The sequence below is a fragment of the Pyrus communis genome, chromosome 7, assembly GCF_041283825.1.
Source record: "Pyrus communis isolate YQ-2024b chromosome 7, ASM4128382v1, whole genome shotgun sequence".
NCBI lineage: Eukaryota > Viridiplantae > Streptophyta > Magnoliopsida > Rosales > Rosaceae > Pyrus > Pyrus communis.
The window spans coordinates 16,404,220-16,415,089 of NC_142571.1; the positions used below are offsets into that span (position 1 = coordinate 16,404,220).

The 10,870-nt window shown below is 43.2% G+C and overlaps 1 long non-coding RNA gene across 2 annotated transcripts; it reads right to left on the minus strand.

Annotated features, from left to right (window-relative positions):
• Positions 1-299: 299 nt before the first annotated feature.
• LOC148695771 (uncharacterized) lies at positions 300-2,619 on the minus strand. 2 transcript variants are annotated; one of them, XR_015963918.1, is made up of 2 exons: positions 1,091-2,619; positions 300-984 (listed from the first exon to the last, which is right to left on the minus strand). It is a non-coding gene; the product is annotated as an uncharacterized LOC148695771 (long non-coding RNA). The 2 variants fall into 2 exon arrangements; XR_015963917.1 differs by having other exon boundaries at positions 1,083-2,619.
• Positions 2,620-10,870: the final 8,251 nt, after the last annotated feature.

Here is a 10,870-nt window from a genome sequence, read left to right on the forward strand (position 1 = left end):
GTTCGCACGAGCCTAAAAGGTGACAACCAAACGCTCCTGGTCTGCACGAGCATAAAAGGCGACACCAAAAACTCCTTGTTCACACGAGCCTAAAAGGTGACACCAAACGCTCCTTGCCTGCACGAGCTGAAACTGCAAACGGCACCAAACGCTCCTGGCCCGCAAGAGCATAAACTGTGTACGGCAAAATCATCATCAAAATCATCACTCATTTGAACTACGTTATGACTTGATCTCTTCTTTGGAAGAGTACGTAGGCAACTTGAAACTTCAAAACTTCAAGTACAGTCACATCAAAATAAATAAATAAATGTTTCATTAAAGAAAGTCAATTTTATTACAAAAGAAAAGAAAAGAAAAAAATACATATGTATTAGAAAATATATATATATTCTCTACTCAAAAAAAAAAAAAAAAAAAAAAAAAAAAAAAAAAACAGAAGGAAATATATACAATATATATACAAATCCAGGCCCTCATCAAAGTCCAAAGACAGCTTCTCCTCCATAGCCCAAAATCCGCTTAGACCCTCTAGACCTCAAGGCCCGTGACAAAATATCCACCAAATCAAATGGAGTGCACCGCAGCTCAAGGCCTAAAGAATTCGGAGAGAGAGCCTATCCTCGCCGCCTTCACCGAGTTATCCGAATCCCATCTCAATCCATCACCTCCCCAAACTGTGTTCGAAGACTGCAACTCTTCTTCTTCCTCCGCTTCCTGGGCTGCTATCTCCGAGCTCAGAACCCAAGAAGAAATTAGCAGCTTCTATGGAGGTAGTAATGGAGGAGTTCCAACTGATGTGATGGATGAGTTTCAGCTCCAAGAGCAGCTCTCCTTCCTCAACGATGGCTGTCCACCACCAATGCGCCGATACCGGAACAAGTTGCGCCGCCGCCTGACTTTGTCAGATCGGGCCACACAGAACGGGTTATCGGATCGGATCCGGTGGTGAGTCCGATGGAGTTCCAAAGGCAATTGCAGAGGCTACAAATCGGAGAACAAGATCAGCAAGCTATGTTAAAAAAAAAAAACAGTTTCTTCAAAAGAAAATGTGTATATATATATATATATATAAATTCCACCATCAGACCCAGCAACGGCAGGACAAGAGTCCCAGCCGGACTCCCAGTCCAATCCGCGGCGCCGGCGATGTGCTGCTGCAGTGGGGCCAGAGAAAGAGGTCGAGAGTCTCCAGGACCGAGATCCGAGCTGTCACCGATGAGTCCTCTTCGTCGGCTCAAGCGAGGCAAGCTTCGAAGCTGCAGAGGAGAGACAAGTCCTTGGTCCGATCGCCTCCGCCAGCACGGCGTCCACTGCGTCCAAGGGGATCTAACCCAGAAAAAAGGATGTGGAAAAAGCTCTGCGGGGAGCAGACTGTGTGTTCCACCTTGCTTCGTATGGCATGTCAGGAAAAGAAACGCTGCAGTTCGGCCATATCTTGGACGCGTGTCTCGAGTTCGGGATTCAAAGGCTGGTTTATGTGAGCACATATAATGTTGTGTTTGGGGGACAGGAGATTGTCAATGGGAACGAGGCCTTGCGCTATTTCCCTATCGACAACCATGCCGATCCATATGGCAGGAGTTCGCCTTGAAAAAGCCAGAAAAGGTATTGAGAGAGCTCATGGAAAGGACTCTTCTCGTGTCAGACTCCTTCAGGGAGGTCGCTATCCAGAGCTTGCACTATATTTGAGACTAGAGCTACTGGAAGGGGTGGTTGCGTATCATAGTGGCCAGTACGATAAATCAAGGAAGGTGCTGACTTCTGCACAAGAAAAATTCACCAAGCTACAAGTGCCAGATGAAGCTCTATCACCTGTTATGAGCATGGGATTTAAAGAACGAGATTCTAAAAGGGCATTGCGGATGAGCAATCAAGATGTATCTAGTGCTGTTGATTTTCTTGTTGAGCAGAAGACAAAGAGAGCCCAAAAAACGGGAAGAAGATATTCAGCGACAAAATGAAATTATGGAGCAAAAGAAGTATGGGAACTCACTGCTGTGGATGTGCTTGGTGGTTGTGCTCGGTACTCGTGCTCAGTGGCTCTACTCCTTGCTTGTGCTCAATGGTGATGGTGGAGCTTCTTCCTCTGTCTCCTCAAGCTGCCAACAAACCTCAAGCTCCTCACTCTGGCCACCATGATCAAAATCAACGAAGAGCTTCATTGACCGCCGTCAAACGACTAGCCGGTCTTCAAACTCGACGTCTTACACTCTGCCTCAAGATCTGGCTACTTCTGCACCTCCACTGCGGCCTTTGAATGTGATCAACAAAATCAAAGTTTGTCAACTCACACTCAAAGATCTCATCCGTCTGCTTGCCTCTACTGCTGCCTTTGAATGTGATTGACAAAAACAAAGTTTGTCAACTCACACCCAAAGACCTCCTCCGTCTTCTCTCGAACTCGGCCTGGGTTTTCACCCACAAACTCAGCCTTGCAGATCACCATATAAAGAAAAAAAAAATGATGGAATCTGGATGGACAGCACCATCCCAAAAAAAAAAGAAAAAAAGAAAAAAAAAAATATATATATATATATATAATAAAAACAATGATGGTGCTTCTGGAACCATGTGCAAAAAGAAAAAAAATATATATATATAATAAAAAGCAAGAAAAAAAAAAAAAAAAACACAATGATGGTGCTTCTGGCACCATCTGAAATATATATATAAATGAATGGTGGATCAGTGCCACCGAAAGCAAAGAAAATAATATAAATAAATAAATTAAAATAAAAAGGAATGATGATGGACGGTGATGTATATGTTTTATCTGTATTTAGCATAATACACTGAATAAAATAAAGCATGTCCATTAATCTCCAAGAAATTACAAGTGTGTAAAAAAAAAAAAAAAAAAAAAAAAAAAAAGATGGAGCTTTCACAAAGGATGTTCACGTGAAGCCCCATTACTTGGCAAAACTCTAGAAGCGGAAGGCATCGGAGCAGAAGGCATCGGAGCGGGAGGCGTTGAAGCTAGAGCATTCCAGGCCTCAATACTTGGCCAAACGCTGGAAGACCCAGGAAAAAGGTGCCTCTGGAGGAAAGACGAAAACCTTTGACGGTCACTCTGAATCCGACCTTCAGACTCTTGCAGCTCATCAAGCTTCCTCTTCATGCCCGTCGAATAGTTGTTTGCAAGCACGTGCAAGCTTCTATTCTCATGCTTCAGCTGCTTGATCTCTTGTTTGAGACTTTCCACCTCCGCCATCAAGGATTCAACTTGGCGGGAGCGAGCAAGTAGGCGTTGGCCCATGTTGGACACAGAGCCTGCACACTGAACGCTGAGAGCGAGGGACTCTTGAACGGCCAACTCATCGGACCGTCCTGAAAGCAGCCGACTATCTTCAGGAGTGAGGAGGTTCCTAGCTACTATCGTAGCTGTTGTTGCGTCCTTCATCACAGAGTCTTCACCTGTAAGAGGACCGTTAGAAGATAAAAAAGAAGGGCGCCATACATTACCTTGACGGGGCACAACCGGATCGCTGCTGAGACTCAAATCTAAGCAAAGGTTCGATGAGTTAGTCATTTTTCAAAGGCGTTCAAAGAGAAGGGATGGAGCTAATTCTCAAAAGGCCGGAGACGATTTTCAAGAATGGGCAATTTTCAGAGTGTGTATGTTGGAGTGATCGATACCTCTGTAAAAAGCCAAGCGACACGACCACCGATTCAAAAATCCGGATTTTCCTGCGTGAAGTTCGGCGACGCGTTCGCGGCTTTTCAGAAAACGCGTTCAACTTTGTCAAAAGATATCTGACAAAGTCAAGAACACGTGGAGGCCATCGTCGCAACTACACGTCTTTAGCCGACAAGCGCAAAGTTCGGCAACGCTTTCTCTGCTTTTCAGAAAACGCGTGCAACTTTGTCAAAAGTGGCGCTCGTTCAGAAATCGAAGAGGCGTTGTTCAGAAATCGAAGAGGCGTCGTTCAGATATCGAAGAGACGTTTGTCGACAAGGGTAAAAAGAACAAGACCACCACTTGCTATTAAGAAATCCCTATATGTGTCGGCCTTCGTCTCTTATGGCAAGGCAGACCTGAAGAAAATGCCCAACTCTTCCTCACCTCTGAGGGCGCACTCCCAGCAAAGTCTCTCGAAATACACAATTCTTCTTCTTCCTTTGAGAAAACCTATTCAACCTTTGAAGATACCAGATGCCTGGAGTACGGATGACCCAGGAGGAAACGATAGATTGAAGCATGTGCTGATTCATTCACCGCTTCTTCAAAAGCAAAGGTATCTCATATCATTAAGGGCGAAAGCATAGGTATCTCATATCATGCTTTTTCCCTATCTTTTCCTTTGCCCTTGTTCTCACCTGCCAAGACAAGGACAAAGAAAGCAATATGTCGGAACCTCCACTCAAACCAGTTGCCACCAAGGAGTGAAGCACCATTTAAATGCAAAGGTTGCATTCAACTCCTGCATCGGAGGACAAATACTACAAGAAAAGATGTTAAACCTGCATAAGGAAATACCACTTCTACAAAGGGGAGCAAGTAAGGCAAGTGAAAATGATACATCGAAGCATGTGGAGACAAGCATAACAAATATATGTGCTGATTCATTTGCTGCTTCTTCGAAAGCAAAGGTATCTCATATCATGCTTTTTCCCTGTCTTTTCCTTTGTCCTTGTTCTTACTCGCATGGCAAAGTGAAAGAAGCAATCGGCCGGCACTTGGAGTCAGTCTTCCGATCTGGAACCGACTACCTGGAATCTATTCCTGATTGCTTACCTAGTATTGCTCTCGAGTAGTCATCTTCAACGGTTGATACACTGCCAGAGAAGGGACAAGGAAACTTCAATCTTTCCAACCCTCTTCAATACGAATTGGAAAGATTGAACAAAGAAACAAGTCAGCACCTCCACCTTGTACTTGCCTGCCATATCCTGAAACCGCTCGTAGACCTTCGGGGGGAGACCAAAAGAATCTTGCTGCCCAGTTCAAGAGTAGCACAAAGGAAAATCAACGAGCGGAGGAGACCAGAAGAATCCTCCAGCCCAGTTCAAGATCAAGCCTCAATGGCCCTTGAAGAAATCACAAGTCCGATTCAAAATCAAGTGATTCACCACCCTTGAATCAAATTCAACTCCAGATAAAAGGAGTAAGTTCAGACCTTCGGGGGAGACCAAAAGAATCCTGCTGCCCAGTTCAAGAGTAGCACAAAGGAAAATCAACGATTGGAGGAAACCAGAAAATCTTCCAGTCGAACTCAAGATCAAGCCTCGATGGCCCTTGAAGAAATCTCCAGCCCAGTTCAAGGTTAAGCCTGTGGAAAATCAACGATTGGAGGAAACCAGAAAATCTTCCAGTCGAACTCAAGATCAAGCCTCGATGGCCCTTGAAGAAATTTCCAGCTCAATTCAAGATCAAGCCCCGACGGCCCTTGGGTTGACATCTACATTAAGGGACTTCAAAACGCATCTTCCACACGTGACAAGCACATGTCAACCACGCGCCTTGAAGTGGGGGCATTTGTAGACATCGAAATTTCGGTGAAATGAATGTTAACCAATAATTAAAATTTCAACGCTCACGTGTCACATAAATTTTACATGTAGCGTGTGACTCAATGAAAAATCGAAATAAATTGGAAAAGTCATCAAATAAGACACGTGTCAATACCTGGCAGAAATGATTTATTTCATCTCATTATTTAAATCCAAAAATCAAGTTTTGGAATTCTATAAATAGGAGGCCAAGGCATTCATTTCAGAGGAGGAAGGAAGGAAGAAAGAAGGGAAGAAAAGAAGGAAGAAGAGAAAGAAAGAAGGGAATTTACATCACACCAAAACCTTGAAGCCTTGAAACTCTAAAGCTCTCAAGCAAAATCCCGAAGGATCAAGAAAACACTCTTCGTTCTTCGTCAAACCCTCCTTCAAGGTCAAGCCCCAACGGCCCTTGAAGAACTTTCGCCGACTCAAGATCAAGCCCCGACGGCCCCTTGAAGAAAGTGTTCATCATCCGTTCGTCCTAAGATCAAGCCCCAACGGCCCTTTGGATCAACAACCTCAACAAATCCACACATCCAATCAGTCTTCAAGATTAGGCCCAAAAGCCCTTGAAGATCCGCTCGTCCATCAACCCTCAAGATCAAGCCCCGACGGCCTCTTGAAGAAATCCATACACTCAGTCTTCAAGATTAGGCCCAAAAGCCCTTGAAGATCCGCTCATCCATCAACCCTCAAGATCAAGCCCCGACGGCCCCCTTGAAGAAATCCATACACCCAGTCTTCAAGATCAAGCTCAAAAGCCCTCGAAGATCCGTTCATCAACTGTTCATCCCTAGATCAAGCCCCGACGGCCCTTTGGATCAACAGCTCATCCACAAACCTACACCCTACGAAGATAGAATCAGAGGATCAAATTACAAAGAGATTGTAACCCCAAAATCATTAAACATAAAATATATTTTGTACACGTATTCTTGTTTCTTGTTTCAGGAATTTTTCGTGTTTACACCATGATTGAAAGCTGTTAAGATCGGTGGAGAATCGACACGTGGCTGTACGTTGGGGGTAACGAGGAGAGTGCAATCATGTCTCATAAATGTGCATAAGTAATGGTCATCAAGGGAAATAAAGTCCGAAAAGAAATAGGCGTTTCCGCTTCTTCAAGGTCGAGGCCCGACCAAAAGTTAACAGTCGGTGACCTCAGAAGCGAGGGGGCAATGTTTGGGCCCAAAATAATATTGTTGGGCCAAGCAGCAGGATGTGCTCGGCCCAAGGCTGTGTCAAATACTATGGGCCGAATGATAAATCCTGGGCCAGTTGGCAGGGTCGGACAAGTCCTATCCTAAGAAGTAGTCCAGATAAACAGAAAGGGTCGAGGAAGTCCTGGTACGACCAGGATTCCCGGCCGGCAAAGAATAAAGCCTCGAAAATGGGGAAAGTTCAGAATCCCGGTGGGAGTAGGTTTGTTCGAGTTAGAGTTGAAACGGGACAAGGACTCCCAATCCAGATCAGGATGCAAATCGGTCTCAAGGAATGGGGTGCTATAAATACAAGAAATCATGCAACAGAAAAGCCCCTTCAATCCAGCATACAATTGCCCTGCGCAAAACCTCTCAAATACCTTGAGATTTTTCCTTTTCTTTTTCTGCCGACTTACCTTCACTTTGGATAAACAGCACTGTAGAGGCACCCGGCGAGCACCTTCAGTTTGGATAAACAGCACTGCTGCCGCAGAATCAGCCGACCGAGAAGCACCTTCAGTTTGGATAAACAGCACTGCGTCGAGGCCGACCGATTACCTATCTAAGTCTCGGCCGAGAAGGGTTTTCGAACCCTTGTTGGTAGAGGCCACCTTGCTAGCCTTCTCGGCATAGTCAGGTGTTACGAATTGTGTTACTCGGCGTACTGGACGCCGAGTGATTTTATGATTGGATACTCGCAAGTATGTTTCAGGGTTCGGCATTCCGATGGCCGAACTACATTTACCATCAAGACATACATCACGTTTGAGTACCTGTGCCCATATAGTTTGTGAAGGAAAAATTTTGTCCTAGCTAAGAACATGCATGAACATTTGAATACATAGGCATACTAATAACACTTTAAAGTAGGCATGCATTCAAAAACAATTCATAAAACCCATGACTTTCAAAGCCTAGTATATGGTGAACCATAAGACTCTTTAACAATATTAAAGAGAATAAGAATTTAGAGATTCTTTACCCTTGAAGCTCATCCTTGATTGCACAAGGGATTCACCCAAGTGGAGGGCCTTCAAGTCACCTCCTTGCTCCTTGGATCTTCCTTATGACTTCCTCCCTTTTAGTGCTCCTTTTTCTTCTTTGAGGATTTGAGGATTTGTTCTCCAAAACACCAAAAGTTTGGTGTCTCTAAGTCTCCACACCAAAGATGTTGTGTGAAGATGAAATGGATGACTTAGGGAAGAAAGATTGCTAGATGTTCTTCCCCTAAGGTGGCCGGCCTCTATGTAGAAAATGAGAGAATAGGTTTCACCCAAATTCACTTAGAAAACCCCTTAGGATGAAATGGTTATAAAGATGTCTTTATACCACCTCACAATGGAGTGACAAACTTGCAATTAAGCCAAGTTCACTACCCTCCACCCTTATGGCCGGCCATATGTTGTTATTGGGCTTAATTGCCCATTTTGTTTTAGTTGTCATACAACTTAAACATAATGGGCCTTGTGGACCAAAACGTTTTTGCGCCCCGAAGCCCAAAACTAACTTAAACGCCTAATACGAACGTTTCGTATAATTAATTAACTATTTAATTAATCTTGACCATTCTTCAATTAAACCATTTAATTGCTTATCCATTTCATATAATTTCTTCACTTATATCCTTACTCGGTGTACGATCCATTAGGTTCCAATTAGCGAGGTAGTGGGCGATGTTACTCTTAACGATCGATTGTGAATTGAAACCACATTTCAATTCTCCCTTAAAATTAGTGTTTGCTAATCTTTAGGGCTTCCACAAACCATGGGTGACGCCTAGCAGCATGTCATGGTTACCCAAGCTAAGTAGAAGTGGTTGGAGAACCTATCCAGTTACAACTACAATGCAATACGGTCCTTCTCTAATACAATACTCTTAATCACATTGTTTAAGTGATAGTTTGTTTCATGTCTACTATCCAATGTGATACTTCTCTATATGATTCAATTGAATAAGATTTGGAACATCTTCCTTAGTCATATTCATATGCTTTGGCCAAAGACTCTCGAATCATATCTTAGAGTATTCTCCTTCCATCATTGAAGGTTAGAGATCCCTTGTTGTACATTCATATGCCTACATGACTAGATAGCTTGACCCCAACAATGCCGTGGACACTCCAATGGAATGCCGTTGACATAATCAAAGATCAAGGACCTAACCATTAGACATCAATGATGCCTCAGGTCAAAGGACTACTTTGCATATTGCAACTATTGAGTTCTCACATGACATGTATGTTCGAACTCTCGTTTGATCGTTGTTCAGTGTACTCGATTACTCTTTCGAGCACCTATGTGTTTGCCTTAGTGTCCAACACCAAATGACTTGAGACTAGTTCATACTCACGCTTGAGTCGACATAACACATACTAACCTTAGCGGATTGTCAATGCCCAATTGGCAATCCTATGTCTAGGAACGTTTTAGGAATGAACATAAGAGAAAGGTCTCGTTAATTTAACTAACTTAAATCACTTGTCTCTTAGATCAAATACATTCCTTGGATTCCCTTATTGCTTAAACACAAGATACTATAAATAGTGATTAACAATAAGCTTTGCCCTCTATTAAACATATAAAAGTTTAACACAATAAGTATTCCAAAAAACTATTACATCAAATGAGTGGCTTTGTGGGCATACTTCCAACAATCTCCCACTTGCACTCAAAGCCATCTTCCCATGTATCTAATACCCATCTTTTCCATATGACGGTCAAGTTGGATTTGAGACATTGGCTTCGTTAGTGGATCTGCTACGTTATCGGCTGAAGCAACTTTGAGGATGTTAACTTTCCCCTCGGCAACATATCTTCTAATGATATTAAAGCGCCTATCAAAATGCTTGTTCTTTTGATGTGCCCTGGGTTCCTTGGCTTGAGCTATCGCCCCACTATTATCACAGTACAAAGTTACTGGTGATGTAATGGTTGGAACCACTCCAAGTTCATTGATGAACTTCTTCATCCAGAACGCTTCTTTGCCGGCTTCAGCTGCAGCGACATATTCAGCCTCTGTCGTGGAATCAGAATTAGACTTTGTTTCTTGCTTTTCCAGCTGACAGCCCCACCATTTAGAGTGAATACATATCCGGAGTTGGAACTTCTATCATCGACGTCAGATTGGAAATCTGCGTCTGTATAGCCTTCCACTCGCAACTCTGTCGCTCCTCCATAAACGAGGAACATGTCCTTAGTTCTTCTTAAGTACTTAAGGACCATCTTGACAGCTGCCCAGTGTTCTGATCCTGGGTTAGATTGATATCGACTAGTAATGCTCACAGCATATGCGATATCAGGCCTTGTGCATATCATGGCATACATAAGACTTCCTATGGCGGAAGCATAAGGAATCATATTCATATGCCGTATCTCTTCAGGAGTCTTAGGTCCCATGGACTTAGAAAGATGAATTCCATGTCCTACAGGAAGAATAACTTTCTTAGATTGCTCCATCTGGAACCTACTTAGCACCTTATCAATGTACATAGATTGGGATAATCCAATTAATTTTCTGGATCTATCACGATAGAGCTTTATCCCAAGTACATAAGATGCATCTCCTAAATCTTTCATGTGGAAGGTTTTGGACAACCACACTTTTACAGAAGAAAGTACTGCAGTGTCATTCCCGAATAGTAATATGTCATCTACATATAACACTAGGAATACAACTGCTTCCCCAACGACCTTTTGATAAACACAATTGTCGTCTTCGTTTTGAGTAAAACCAAACGATTTGATTTCAGTATCAAAACGAATGTTCCAGCTCCTGGAGGCTTGCTTAAGTCCATAAATGGACCTCTGAAGTTTGCATACCTTAGTCTTTTCAGACTTGGACACGAAACCTTCGGGTTGAGCCATATAAAGCTCTTCCTCTAGGTAGCCGTTCAGAAAGGCTGTCTTCACGTCCATTTGCCAGATTTCATAATCATGGTACGCAGCTATAGCAAGCAAAATTCGAATGGACTTAATCATGGCTACAGGAGAAAAGGTTTCTTCATAGTCAATCCCTTCTCTTTGCCTGTAACCCTTGGCTACTAGTCTAGCCTTATAAGTCTCCACGTTCCCATCAACGCCTATTTTCCTCTTGAAGATCCATTTGTTTCCAACAGGTACTATACCTTCTGTAGGGTCTACAAGAGTCCAGACTTGATTTTGATACATGGAAT